The sequence below is a fragment of the Rhea pennata genome, chromosome 3 (assembly GCF_028389875.1).
Source record: "Rhea pennata isolate bPtePen1 chromosome 3, bPtePen1.pri, whole genome shotgun sequence".
NCBI classification, from domain to species: domain Eukaryota; kingdom Metazoa; phylum Chordata; class Aves; order Rheiformes; family Rheidae; genus Rhea; species Rhea pennata.
In genome coordinates this window covers 38606866-38623062 of record NC_084665.1, presented here as the reverse complement: position 1 = coordinate 38623062, position 16197 = coordinate 38606866, and positions in this window count along the sequence as shown.

Sequence of the window (16197 nt, the reverse complement as noted above, 5' to 3'; positions counted from 1 at the left end):
TTCCATCTTCTCTGGAAGTTTGACCTGGCACCCCTTTATAAATAAAGGCCCCAAAGAGAAGCTTGATGCCCATACACTGTTGTATTACCCTAAACTTGTCCTTTGCCTGCTTTGCTTTTCTCAAGAGGCATTTTCTTCCCCTGCCTGTATCTAAATGCTCCTCCCCAGGCTACTTCCTGGGCTTTTTCTTTCCATCCCCCCTTCTGAGGCCGCCTTCTCGCCCCTGCTGGACAGTCCTTTTCCAAGAACCTGCTATATGCGTGGCCCCTTTCAATGCTGCACCTCTCATGATTTTATATTTTTCAGCTCCCACAGTCAAATGATTAGGTGAGAATCTTGGCTTACAGTTGTAAGTAAGTTTCTTAGACCTCATGGTAGCAAAGAGAAACTTAAAAATATGACTTAAGTGTACCCTTAAGGCTAAAAAACCTGAAGGCAATAAACCACACCCTAAATTTATTTTCTTTTTAAAATCTCAGTTTTAATTTTTTAACAATATCAGGCTTTTGTCAGACTTTCCTTATGGTTAGTACACATCTGGGATTGGCAGTGCTGCAATCTGACCAAGCAGGTTGGAAAACATCTTCCTACAATCTCTTGGCTCAGTCAGATGCTCTCTAGGGTACAATTCCCATCAGACTACATCTGACCACATCTCCTGAAATATCCTTCCTCTGAGATGCTCCTGTTTGCTCTACAGGGTCTCACAAAGAGCAACTGTATTGCCTGAGCTGTTGCTTCACCATTCCTATCTTTGGAAAAGTCAATGATCATGTGGGTTTCCTTAGCTGTCCCAGCGAGAGTGGCGTTCTTCAGGCAAGCAAGGATATTTGGAAGTACAGGGAAGAGGTGTGATTAAATCCATGTGTTTTCTTTTCCCATAGGAGTAGGCATTCAGCTCTCACTAGCAAAATCCCTCTCACTTGTTTTTCCTCTGCCAAAGAATGATTCCAGGCACTCCTTAAGCTTGGTAAACATGGGTAACCTGAGGTTGGACTCTTCCAAGTAACAAGCTTTTGTTTCTTTTGTTGTAATTTCCATACGTAGCAAGTCCAGAATGAAGGTTTGTATAAGACATGCCCATCAAAGGCTTGTGATTTCCTGGCTAACAAACATGCCATTCCACTTCAGCTGTTTATACTTTTTTCTCTGTATCTTATTCTGCTTTCAGATCCTACTGTCGTGCTAGGCAGAAGAGACTGCCTCCGTTATTTCCTTTGTAGGCACAATAAGTGCTTATATTTTAAACGTCAATGTATTTTTTTCCTCTGCTCTGTGAAAAAAACATCACTTGGACTTCTGACCGCACCAGCCCACTTAGGCTAGCCAACAAAATTTGCAAAATCTAAGTATATATTTTGCAAGCAGAATAAAGAATGTTGAATTCTAATGAAACAAGGCCAATATAACTAAAAGCACTGAAATTCAGTGCTGATGTTAAGAAGAGTGTCACTGTTAGACTTAGCCCTGCTGTGATGAGAACTGCAGGGGTTATTAAATGTGTCTTCTTTCTTAATAGCTCAATTGATGGTTTCGGTAGTGATGCACAAGTTGCAGCCAGGTGTTAGATAAAAATAACTAAATAGAGCACAGTTGCAGCTATGCTGATCAATGTGGGTTATGACAAAGAGTCTTTTAAAGGAAAAAAGATTTCCCAGCTTTGGTCTGCTGAGGGTTAGCTGATTCACAAGCCTTACTTGAAATATCAAATACCATTTTTTTCATCTGCTCCCAGGCATGTTTGTCATGATACGTTACTATGGAACAGTATCAATTAACATATTTATTATAAATAATAACGTAAATAGACCAAGAAAGACAAAGTCCTGTTATTTAAAAGTAGGTGTTCGAGCACAAAATCAGTGAAGCCTATGGTTTTTTGTTGCTGCTAGGTAAATAAAGAAATAATTTGAAAACCTGAGGGGGCTCCAATGAAATAAAACTGCAGTAGAGGCACAGCTCCTGGGCTCCAGGTCCAGCTGCTGGGAGATGACCAGGGGAACATCATCTTAAAGGACAACAGACTTCTTGGTGCCCAGGCTGAAAGGCTGCGCTAAGCAAAATCAGAAACAAGCGTTCATCAGAAAAGCCACAGGTCCTCCAGCTCTCAGTCAAATGTGTAACATCACAAGTGACACTACATATAAACCATGACAAATTAATTAATTAAAGTCCTGATTGTGCTACTGACCTTGTGAAGAATCTTTTATGTTTGCTGTCACTGAAGAAATCAAACTGATGTGAAGACAAGATGTCCCCTTCTTCTAGCAGTCTGCTCCTGCTGCTGCTTGATCGGTGAAGACAGTAGAGCCTTTTTTTAATATATGCTTTTAGGCTAGAACTGAAACACTCAAAAAATATACCTGGAGCTAACAGACAGTTAGCTTTTATTGCTACTGCTTTTTGTCTGTCAGTACTCCTTAGATTAACTGCTATACTTTTATTCTAGTATTTGAACAAATGCTACTATTACAAGTCTCTTCTCAGAACCAGTGAAGTGGTTTGTTTTGGTAGCTAAGAGTACATTATACCCCATAGAATATCCACTAACTCCTGAAAAGAATAAAACACCTTGTACTGTGCTAGATACTATATTAAGTGGAAACTTAAAATTTTACAAGCAAAATCCCTCTTGCAAAACCTGACTTCTGCAAGTGGCATTGTCCAGCTTCCCAGGAGCTGGGTTTCCTATGCAGTGAGCTTCCTGTTAGCTGAAATCAGCTCAAAAAATACTCACTGGGAGCTTTTAAAAACTTTACAACAACATAAACCAGGGGATGTCATTATGCTAGTGAACTCACAGTCTGAAATTCATGTTAAGATAAACAAGTTCCTCCTCCACCTATCTTCACCCCCTCCACCAGAAGCACATTGGCCTCTCATTTCTGCTGGTGGGCACTGAAGGCTGCTCTCCCCCTCCAGCCCAGGGAGACCAAGAAGAACTGGCCTTCTAGAGAGCATGACCAGCATTCTCAAGGTGTAAAAGTGTCCAGGTACACTTGCATTTTGTCCTTTTAACCTTGTATCTTTCATGATTGCATCCTTAAGAGAATGAAGCAATCTATCTCCTGCTTAAGGTGCAACAGTCACTTTAGCTTTCTGAAGACGATTAGGAATTATGTTCTTTTTTCTGTTCACATGGCTGTTTCAGAAGTGGTGCTTATACTCAGCTCTGCATGCTGGAGTAGTGATGTGGGTAAGATCAAGGCAAAGTTGTGTCCCATTCTGTCTCTTGGTAAAAGTTCAGAGCCTCATTGAGAATTCTGCTGAGTTCTGTCCATGCTCAGGGTAGCAGCAGTAAAGCAACAGCCTGACTGGAGATCAGCATTGAATAGAAATATGATACAAATAATTGGAGAACTGAAATGATGCATCTGCTTTGTTCCTAACTCCACATTTTTGGTTATTACACTATAAATAAATTGAAGAACTTTACATTTTCTGTTTAAAAACTGAGTAGTATTAGTGACAGCTACCAAGGTTCTGTGTTTCTGTAAAACTTGCATTTCTCAAACTTCAATATACAATTATTTATAAATGTGTCAGTTTTATAGAACAATAGAAATATGATAAATGCAACTAAAACCATGCATTTAAGTTCAGAAATAGATATATAATGAATGGAGATGTCATCCTGTCATGAAAACTGAGTGACAGATCAATGAAATGAAATTTTCCACACATTTCAATATGTTTATTGTACATCTTCACTGAGTATCTCTAAATGTGACATGTTTGTGTAAGAGTCTTTTTTTTTTTTTTTTTTTTTTTTTTAACTGTTTAGTTTTAGCAAATGCTTAGTTACCCGGAAGAATAACAACTCTGGATTCACCTGGTGAAGTTCATAACAGCCACAGCACTATTGCAGCTGCATGTTGAACTTGGCTTTTATTCCTAAAATTCTTGTGATTAAAGCATGACTATAAATGAAAACAAGTGAATTCCTGGCACTGCAGTCATCAGCAGGACATTTTCTTACATTTACTTCTCTGGAACTCAGATTTCACCTATAACAGGGAATTAGAGCTATTGCTAACTTGTTAAATAGGTTCATCTTAGTTTTCTTCCCTAAGATTTCTAACATCTTTCTTTTACTTCGACCTCCACTGAAAATGGCAGTAACACCTTGGTTTTCTTTTTTTTCCAGCATAGCTAAGGTTAATTTACAAAATGATTCTTTCTGCATGCCTTGCATTGCATTTCTCTGCAATGGTTTTCCACTTCCATTGTAAGCCAGGCTTTAGCTTGCTTTGGTCCTTCTGAGTTTCTCACAGTCATCTCCCATCCAAACTAACCTGGATCACTTTGTCTACTGCATATTTTTCTCTCAGTGCTCACCTCCTTTTCAAGAAAAATCTGTATGTAAACGCATGCATGTATTCCAGGAGGGAGCCTGAGGCACTCCAGCATTAACCTTTGGCCATACTAAACATAACCATTTAATCCCACTTTAGTGAGACTTTTTTGTCTTTCAGTTAGTATAGCCGTACTTTGGCTATCAATCCTTGAATACCTATTTTCTTCAGTCACCTCTCATGAGGAATGAAGCACTTTTTGAAAACAAAATTCAATTAAAATGTCACCCTATTCTTCTCTATATATTTCTTAAGTTTTCAGTGAACTTCTGTAGAGAAGATATAGCTTATCTTTATAGAGAGTCTTTCTACTGAAGTCTGGCCTCGCTTAAAAATATCTGAATGTTATTTCAGCATCTCCAGGTATCAGCACTCTGATCTTGTAACATCCTTCATTTTTGTATCCTAAAAAAAGAATAGGTTTTGGAAAAGTATATTCCCCCACAATCTACATGATGAAGATTAGAAAAATCTTTCACCATATTCCAGTGCTTTTACTCTCCTAACTATAAATAGTTCAGCAAACTTACAGGTTTTCATGTGGGTTTTCTGATTTCACTTGACTGAAGAATTAGTTTAATTTGGTCTTTTATATCTCTGATCACTAGTTTTTCAACTTCCTCCTGCACCTCTGAATTCTCATTTTTCTACCCTCCCTATGTCATTCATTTGAACAGAATTATCATTTTTTGAAGCATTTCTGTTTGCTTAGAAAAAACACTTGAGCCTTGCTGTTGAATTGCTGGGGTTTTTTTGCATTCCTGCTTTTTGTTGCATCTCTCTGTGTTAAAAGAAATGTGTCTATGTGGCCTTCACACCAGATTCTAATTATTTTCACATTTTCATGTACCATTATCTGTAGGAATTTTTGACCAACTTTCTCATTGTATCAAGTACTTCTTTCTAAAGTGTCAGGGTAATAAGAAATTTCTATTAACTTATTGCTTTAAAAAATCAGGGTTTTAAATATAAGAGTCCAAAATTAGTTGAAAAATAAGTAATCTGACTTCTTCCTAACACAGTGATTTCTCTGGCATCAAATGGAACTGCTCAGTATTTTTTTAAAATTGTGATATTTGAAAGTATAACTTTGGACACCCACTACTTATAAAATCTTTCACCATTTCATGGCAGAGGAAGAAGGCAAATTTTACATGGGATTCCAAACTTCCAAAACGAGCAAATAACATCCAAGAAACTAGGCCTGCAACAACAGATCTCTCGCTGCAGAAACTAGGTCTGCTCCCTTACCTTGAACAGGGCTTTGTACATGCTTTAGGCCCTACTCAAGAGCAACAACTTTAGGAATGGAAATGTGAGGACAGTAATTAATCAGTAAAAATAACAGATCAAATTAAATCTGTTCCTCTGGAAATAATATTCATTATCAACATTTTAATAGCACTGTTGTCAAGATACCATACACGACGGCCCCAGAAATGAAAGACCCTAGTGACCTCAGTCTTTCTTTCCTATAGGTATATATAAACTGATGCACTTTCCTGGGAAGTGCTTACCTTCAATTTATGAAGCTATTGCTCAATAAAAGAAAAATGATTAAATAAAGCTCCCGGTGTTTATCAGGTGGGTGTAGCACAGTACTGAATTCCATGCTTCTGACTGACACTTGGCAGTGACAAGCTTTCAAGCTAAAGAAGTTCAGTTAAGCTTTCATGTGCAAAAGTATTTGTATTCTTGTTTTGTTATGTTGCTATTTTTATATTTTTCCAAAGGATCCTTTAGAATGGGAGGTTGCAAGATGGAGTATTTGTAAAGCAACTTTAAAGACCATTGCATTGTCATATCAAATTGGTCAGTCTAAAGTCCTCCCTGTCTTTCTTCTTTTGGTTTTCCGTCAGTAACTATGCCAAAAAAAGGTTAAAAATAAAACAAAACTTTTTTTTTCTTACTCAAATTCTTAGTCAAAATAAAAATCATAAATAAACACTATAAAATATCTGAGTAAACATTTAATTCAAAAGGAAACTCTGAACTCAATTCTGAGTCACTTCACCAAAATTGTCACTTTTCCACAAATCTCTCAAACTAGTGGATTTCTTGAGACTTTGAAAAACTTTTAATTCTTCAAGAAATTCTTGAGTGAGATAAAGAAAAATATGTTAAGAAGCTGCCTCATTGTCTCCCATGGTGTAATCCAAGTCATTCAGCTAAATTCCCTCCATCTCCTAACAAATTATTTGGTTAATTAGGCCTACGCACTGATTCAACACAAAGATAAATGTTATATGACTGTACTAAAGTTGTAGCTTCACTTTGGTATTCTGACCAAAAGATTAGCTATTTCAAATGCTAAGATTATGCATTTTAATTCAACAGTAGCATGTTCATCACTACTATTACCAGTTTTCATGGTTTCTCACCCCAAAATGTCCTTATTTTCTTGAAATAATTAAGTACTGTTTCTAAAATACAAAAGACACAGTGAAATGTTTGAAAACACTTACTATATCAAAACACATCTTGATAATTTTTAAAGTTAGTTCAAATGACAGAAAATGCTGCCTAACAAGTCAACGAAAATCTTTTAGCTACACTTTGGTAGAGACCACATGGTCAGGAGCAAGTTCCAGCTAGGGTAACTTCCAGGTCCTTACTGACTTCCAAACAATTTACTCCCTCCGAGTGTCTGTCCCTCAAAGGATTTTTTCTTTTTCAAATGCTGGCAACTGGAGTCTTTACAATAGCATCCTTTACTCACAAAAGTGAGACATTTGAGACAGTTGGAACAAACTAGATGGAGTTATTCTGAAGATAACTAGGCAAAATGGAAATTTGTACTTAGAGAAGCACGTAAAGAAATTTTGTCAATAATCTCCTCAGTCATTAAAATAGCAATATGTTTAATGCAGACAAACCTCTTGAAAAAGAGATGTAAAGCCCCCAGCTCATCATTGGTGGACAGGAAAGGCAAATACTTACTTTCTTGAGTTACTTGAGCTTGTTTACAGTTCTATCTCCCTAACTGTAAAACCACAAAAAATGAAATACTGAACTTGCTACACATACTTCAAGTCTATTTCCATAATGCTAACTGGTAATACTGTCTTCTTTGAAAAGAAAATCTGAAAAAGAAAGAACACAGCGACAACTTGCCAGCAGAAGGTTTAGTACATGCTGTAGGCAGCACCTCACACAGCTTACTTTGCCCTGCTCTCACCAATGGGCTTGTTTGTTTGTTTGTTTGTTTGTCTTCCAGCTGGGAACAATAGACCTAAATTGAACTTGAAGTTAAAAAAAAATCTCATTTTACTCTACCAAGAATTTACAAATTGAACTTAGACATTGAAAAGAGATGGAAAGATGAGATGTAGCATCAGGAGCCATCTGATAGCGACCAGTACTATCTGCTTTCCTGACTTCTGTCATTTGAAAACTAAAACTCCCATTATCTCTGAAGTTAAATGACAAGGGAAAGGAAGTGATGGTAGAGATGAAAGAAAAATCTTTTCTCTGATTCTTTTTAAATTTTTGCATCAAGTGTAGCCAAATCATTGTCTTTTAGGTCAAAGGGTTCCAGGTACATAAACTGCTGAGCAGCTCTGACACCCCTGTGAGTGCTCAACCTGGCCTGTCCAAATTTACTTAACATGCTCTGCAGATGCTAACAGGTTTCTTTAAAATAATGTTTATACATAAAAAAGTCTTTGACTTTATTCTTCATTTAGTTAATCATTAATCTAGCAAGTGTGGGTTCTCCACCACACTGCATCTTCTATAGTCAACTACTGTGGAAAATTAACATAAAATAGGAATACCTTACAGCAAAAGAAAAAGTAGCAGTGACTTTGGTCAGTTTGGGCTCATATTGCATGGGAGCAGGTACCATCAAGCTATATCCCGGCGGAGATGCGGCAACTGAAATGATTTTTTTTTTTTTTTTTTTTTAATTCTCATTCCACTATGGTAAATCTGATTCATGTCATGTCCCAAAGGCAGCCATGTTGGGATCTGCTCTCCTATGCCATATCTGAGTTGCATAACATTGTCAGCACTAGAGGGCACTCTTAGATTAACATATTACAGCATTACTTCATGTTTCTTACCATTATGGTGCCGCAATCACTGTGCATTAGTCTGAGCACTCTAGCTACATATTACTTATTTCCCATCATTAGGACCTTGGCATCATGAAAGCAGTGTACTTCTTACATTAAGGGCAATAAAGGAGATGTTTATGCAGATCGTGAACACCTGATGGTGTGGTATAATGGTTCTATCAGCATAGGTAAATAAAGATCACTTTAGGCATAAAGTAGTGAGCTCATGAAGAAATGGAAGAAATGATGTGGTTCATCCCAAATGAATGATCACAGTATCATAATTTCTTAGTCAAGTATGCCTAGTTTGTTTCCTTGAGGGAGCAGCAACTATTACTCTGGCTTCACTTCCAAAAGCTCACTCTTAGAGAAGCTCAGCTGGCAGAAATCATGCAGAAAACATCTTGCCTTTGCAAATGAACATCACCCGTCCAGCAAGGCAGGCAGAAATGAAAGTTCCCAGAGGTTTGCTTCTTCTTGGGACCTGGGGTAGAAGGCAAATGAGAAAACAGTTTAATGGGCTAAATCATGAAGGAGGAAAGAAGGCTTCTCCATCAGGCTTTCACTTTCCAGAAGGCCTGAATCAGGTACTAGGTAGAAGTATCCTCTTAGTTCAAAGAGCCTTCTGTGAAGGAAACATGAGAGCAACCAGTTCCCAGTGAGCTTCACAGCCCTTTTTGTGACAGGAGATTTAAATTGATCTTAAACCATCTCCAGCTGTGATTTAGGAATTCTAGCCTTAAATAGTCTCAGTGACGTTGATTCTAAAATATTCTTGCTGCAAAAAGACAAGGCTGCAAAAAAGATGGCTTAGTGGTTGGGCTGCAACAGGGACAGCAATTCAGATTCCAGTACAAAATTTTAAAGGCAGCCTTGGGCAGCTATTTTACCAACCCTACATGTCTCAATTTAACCACTGTAAATTGGAGATAATACTGCTTTCCCATTCAGAAAATGCATTGATGTTAGTGAGCTATTTGGATGTTAAAGAACAACTAGGCAAAAACGTGTATAATCAAATCACAAAATACATAAAAGATAAATAAAATAAAAGTAAATCAGATTGTATATTCTTCTCTCATTTACCTGCCTTTAGCTCTAGAAATCCTTTGGACATGTTATTCCCCCCTGTTGTGCTCATAACTCGGGCCTTGATTTGGCAAATATTTAACCCCGAGCAAAGCTTCTTTCATGAGCTGCCTCCCTGCGGTTGCTGGTTTACACATCCATACCACACTAGCAGCTGAGACTCTTGCAAGGGACATGAATTTCTCTCTGTTTTAAAGTAGCATGCACCAAGCAACCTGTAATCAGTATAACAGAACTTTCAATCTCTTTCAGCTACATTTTATAACATGAATTATTTGGGGGCTAAAATGGAGAAATTTAATCTCAAAAGGCAGATTTTTGAAAAATAAATTAACATTATTCTTCACATGAGCAGGAACGGATAGGCATTCTTACCTACTGCTGATGATTACTGCCTGTATCCTGTAAAACTGTGATCCATCCCACAGATCAAATTCATCTAATCTTGGTCATACATGCATTACCTACGCAGAGTGCAAAGGGTTGGAACATAACTTTTGAAATTGAAAACTGTTACTTTAGGCATGTTATTAGGATGTACATCAAACTATCAGTGAAAAAGTAAATTACACAATCTGAGATTAATTTTTTTAAGCCCTTGTCACACAGACTCACTTAAATGTGTGACTCCAGGATTTGTCAGATAACCATAGAGTATTTGGGCTTTATAATGCAAGTTCAATAAATCTAGACCCTTTTCAAAGAATTAGATTAGCTGTTCATGCCCTACACAGCCTCACTGACTGTGCACAGTGTATATATGGGGCCTTCCAGATACAATATCCAACACTTGCAGGGTTTTGCTCATGTACAGTGAAGGGTGTTATACGGTTTTCCAGTCAGGAATTAGAAGTAGGAAAATTAATGGTGCCATTTTGAATCAGAAGAATTCTGGACCTGCACAGTTTTATAGAACACAGCAAGCATTTTGCAAGTGCAAACAACCAGAGGAATTTACCATAAAATAAAGGGAACAAATACTACCTGCTCAACAGTATAGAACACAACGTTGTTCTTTGTTATATTATTTAAGGGAGGCAGATTTATGTTCTCATAAATTAATAATTCAGAAGGTGTAAGAAGGTACAGCCAATTAGCTGCAGCGATTTGCATTTTTATGCTGTTTCATTAGTGTTCTAAGGTCTTCTATTACAGCAGTGCAAATGCCATCTTCCAAAGGTGAATAGCCAACCTGTTTTTTGTTTGCATGGTAATGAAGCTTCTTCAGTTATTGAAGAACCAAACAATTTAATAATATTTAGGGCAAAATTTTTTTTGCTGTAATATCTGCTTTTTATGTTGGTTGTCATGAAACATGCTATTTCAATGTAATTTATTTTAACTTGAAATGAAGAGTTTATTAGGTGACTGATTTTCTAAGGCTCCTAAAATCTTGCCTAACTTTAATCATGTGAGTGATCCTGTTAAGGGAGGTATTAATATCTTTTCCTAATCTATGAGCTGACAAATAACTCCATGTATGATGACTTGTTTGCAGTGTGGGATCTCTTTAGTCTTGTGCAGAAGTAAAGTGAGAAGGGTTTAATACATGAATTTAGCCATTAGGGGAGCTTCTCTAACTGGAAAAGACATGAATGCTCCCCCATGCTACCACACATCTTTGGGGAATGCACCTTAACAGCTCCCTGCTTCTTGCTCTACAAATCTCCCTCTTGGTTACTATTGCTATGGGCACAGTCTTGCTAAAATGGATATTTTTACCTTCCGAGAAACACTCCTGAGGCCAACTAGGTTCAAGATAAAAACATGACTGTAGGTATGACCGAGGCCTTGGTCACTGGACTGCTTATACTTGCCTTGTCTCAACCTCCTTCCACAGGACACCAGCAAATCCCACTGGCTTCACTGAGATTGCTTCTAACCTGTAGCTGGCCTGACACATACTTATTTTTCCATTTTTACTCTGGCATTTTCCTTTCCAAATGTTTTCCATGTGAGGCCACTTCATTTTATTTTTATAATTATTTTATTTTTAATACAGCCCCTCATTCCAGATGTAGATAGTACATACACACACGCAAGCATACATCTAAGCAAAATAATGCTGAGGCTGCACCTTTATATAAATGTGTCTGAGTCAGAGTTCAAACCAAGAGAGCAGTGCAGAAATTTCATAGTTTGTACAGATTTCTCTCTCTCAAAAAAAAAAAAAAAAAAAGGAAAAAAAAAAGAAAAAAAAAAAGAGCACTAGCTCTACAGAATTAAGAAGGTCACTCTCCTGGTATGTTTCCTCTGGCAGCCTCTAAAGGGACCTGACTCTCCAGGTTGTCTACGAATCCTACCAGATGGCTCAGGAAGCCACAGGAGGACCATGGCACCATTCCCCTGCCCACTGCAGTCCTCACCATGCTGTTGTCCAGCCACTACAGCCTTTTTCGTTTAAGCTCAGTGAACGTTCACAAGCTGTATAGATCACCTCTTGAGTTATAGGCAAGACAACGAATATTCAGGAACGAACGCTTCTCATAATTTCACTGAGGCAACTGCAGATAGCTTGTTTGTAACCCAGAACGAATGACTGACCATGAGAGCGACTGGATGTGTTGGTGTGTTTGAAAAGCCTTTCTTCCTTTCTTTAAATTCTTTGTGGAGGCTGCGCGAGAAGACAGCGCTCTGAATCACTCGAAGTAATAAGGAGAGGGTGGGAGATGAATGGATAGCTCGATCAGGTATAAGAGCTATGACTCAACAGCATGCAAAAATGTTCCTGCAGGTAATCTGAAGTGAGAAAGGAGAAACAAAAGGCTTGAGTTAATATGTACCATTAAGCAGAAAGATTTGACTGGAAATAAAAAACTTTGAGCAAATAAAGGCATCTGAAAGCAGAAGGAAGAATATTTTCTAACAATAGAGTAGGTGCGGGAGTCTCTATCTACTCCCTTACTCCCTCCCCTCAGTTACCTCCTCTCCTCTTCCCCAAACCGAGCCCTAAATTATCCCCTACATGGCGATGTGCAAGGGTGACAGGGATCATTGGTAGGCAGACTGGAGCTGTCACTCATAGTTCTCACAGCAGGACAGATCCTCCCAAAATTTAGAGTTAACCTCTATAGACGTAGTACATGACTCTGAACTGTTTTCCCTTTGTGTATGGATGGACAGGAGGATCTCTGAACATGCTTCCATAGAAATAGAAGTCAAGGTTTTGTAATTTAGCTGAATTTCTGCTCTTTATGTGAATCAGAAAAATCAACCTTGTCTTACTCAGAGAAGAATGAGCTAATTTAAGACTTAGAAGTCTGACACTTACTTTATCAACTAAAATTACTTGTGAAACATACGCTTTAAAAAAGCTATCAAGTCCTTGCCCTAAATCATGTCAGCAGACAAACATGATTAGTTCACAGTTTTGACTCAAAGATTTCCAATTAGAAGGATGTGGTGATCATCTAATCTTACTTCCACTACACATCTCCAGGACTCCCCTAAATTAATGTCTGCATCATGACCAATGGCACAGCTAAGCCAGACTGTGTCTCTGGAAGCTGATCTTGATTTTAAATTTTCTGTTCAAGGAAAATCCACTTCAAAGTTCAATAAGATTTTCCAGAGGGAAATTGTCTTCATTGTTGTACATTGCTTCAGACCTAAATTTGTCTAATTCTAGGTCATGAATTTTGTTACTCTTTGCCAAAAAAAATTAAAGATTTCTGTATGCCAGTTTTCTGTTATTTGATAAGTTAGAAGAGTTTGTGCAAGCCCCTCATTTTAAGCACATTTTCCAATCCCTTAAGTATATCCAAAGTCTCCTTTGAACTTTTTCTTTTTTAATATCTTTTTGAATGGAAGGCAGCAGAACTCTACACATACTAGTATAGTATCAATAGCAGTGATTAAAAACAGAGGTGGCAGGGATGAATGGATGCAGAAGCATGCAGGGGCAGTAGTGCAGTGGCCCACTTTCTCCTGCATCAAACATGCAAAGCACACACCAGGTCAGACCTTGCCAACAAACTATCGCCTGTGTAGCACCTTCCCACCTTCCCATTCCCCTCACAGTAAATCTGTGTCAGGGTAATACAGCCTCCTCACTTTTATTCATATTCTCCTGATTTTAGTCCAATGATCATTTTAGCACTTTGGCCATGGATCACCGCAGGAGCTCCGTGTGTATCTGATTACCTATCATAAAATCAAATCCTCTTCAGTCCCTATTTCCCAGCATGGAGTCTCTTCCATCCTACAATTGTGGCTCACACTGTTCGTCACTGTCAGGCTTACAAAAAAATAAAAGAAAAAAATTGTTTCATTATATCAGGAAATTCAGACTGTTCTGTCACTCACCAGCCTCATTTATCATTTAATTCTGCCCCAATTTTACTGACATAAGAAAACTTTATCAACAAAATGTTATGTTTTCATATGTCTCATTGATAAAGATGCTAAATAACATAGAGGAAAAAGAACATCACGAAGAACAGACCTTCACTGTGATGATTCCCTATTTAGAGCTATAAGGCCTACAAACTTTTAAATCATAGGTGTCAGATGGATTTTCTACTTTTTATTCTCTTAACCAAATGTCTTCTGATGTTACTGCAAGTCCTTTCAAAAAGTTTATTACATCAACAGTATTAATGTGATTGAAGAGAACTTGTAATCTCATCAAAAAATGGGATCAAATTAGTCTGACAAAATTTATTTCTGAGAAGCTCATGCTGATGGACATTAATTATGTTTGAGCAATCTCAGTCTGATAGGCTCTTAATTTCTTGGGTTATTCCTATTATCATTTTTAAATATTGGCACAACATTAGATTTTTTCCAGTTCCTTGAAACTTCTCCAGTGTTTCAAGACTTCAATAATCAAAATTAAATGCCCAAGTGGGTCTTCTGCTAGTTCTTTTAAAGCTATCAGATGCTAGATAATTAGACATGCAGGTTTTAAAATGTCTAACTTTAATAACTACTGTGTAACTGGTTAAAATTAAAAAGATTAAATCATCATATCATATGACTATTCCATCTGGCTTTCCCAAATGCAGGCACAAAGTTATTGAGATTCTGCTTTTCATGAATTCTTGTCAGTTCTATTATTGTCAGACAGTCACAGAACAATAATATTATTAGGATTCCCAGTGCAACTGAACTCTTTTGGTTACCTTTTCATTCTTACATTTGCTAGCCATAGATTTTGTCTTTGCCAATTTGCTTCCACAATCTACTTTTTACGATTTCCAAGACAGTGGTTATTACGAATTACTTATGCTTTTTTCCACTTTACCTCCATAGTTTACAAATGCTTTTCATTTTACTTTGACCTGTACTGCTCTTTCTTTAGGTTAGCGTGATATCATTCAGGAATATGTTATTTGGGCTTCTAGTAAAACGTTATTCAACAAATGGACAATTAACTTTCTCATTTTTCTGTTTACATTTCCCTCTAGTTGATTGTCTCAAAATTATTTTCAGCTTTATTAAACTGTCATTTTGAAAGCATGAAATGTCTTTCATGCCCCAAGAATATATATTATTGACAGACACCACAGTAAAAATGTAATCAAGATAGAATCAGTTTCATCTAAGCAGTCACTGATTTTTTACTTCTGTAATTAATTCTTCATTTCATTAGGTCCCACACAGAATTATGTCACAGTAGATGTAACTCTATTTTGAGATATGAAACTGTTATGTATAATTGTAGAAATTCAAAAGCTGCCTTAAAATCAGTAGTTTAGGTCATATGCAGCATATGTCTCTCAAATTGATGTCCACCCATACAAATACTTGTTTTGATACAGACTGTAGCAGTATGGCTCCAAAGCCAGTTGCCTTATTCTCTAGTGTGTTTGGAACATTTTTAGTACACCAAAATCAGTAATCTATCTTGTACTATATCCGTGTAACTTTGATCTACAAATTTATAGGATCCTTTGCTTTTTCCTCAGCTGTTAGTTATTTGGATTTGGGTAACACCATTTTAGAACAGAGTTTCTCCTCCTGTTGTATTTTTCATTCAATCTTCTCAGAATACCAAGTTATAACCACTACACGGAAATGAATATTTGAGCATGGAAATCTTCCTATATGTTTTAAAAACATGTAGCTCTGATTTAGGCTTATAAATAAGAAATTTCAGCTCCAGATATAGTACATAACAAATGAAATGTTGTATGTATTAGAAGAAATTGTCATAATGAAGCACATTTATTAACCATTTTTACATTTAATGGTTATATGGGCCATAGATAAGTTCAGATCACAGGTCAGGCAACTTAACTGAAGTCAGTGTGAAATGTCAGAAAAGCAGATATTCCATATTTTTCCTTTGCACTTCATTTTCTTACAATCATTCTGCTGGTTATAGTAAAGTATGACTGAGTCTAGACAAACGTGTTAAAAGCTTCTATTAGTAAATTTCTTGGTATAGCTGTCACTATTTTTTTAAAGTTGCTATGGAGACCTACTAGTTTGAGGCATCACTCTTTCAATGATTTTCCGTGGCAATATCGCTTTGTCTCTAGTGCACACCCATCAACCAAGAATGCCCTCCAGGATAATATATCTCTAGCGGAACATATTAAAATATCTACACAGTTTCTAGAATATGGTAGTAAGCAATAAGCCCTGCTTAAAGATGAAGGTAACAACGTACTCCGTAAAACTATTGTTAGGTGAATGAGTTTTATCATTAGGATTTCAGTAAAAACTTGAGTATACGTGAGAAAAGGGAG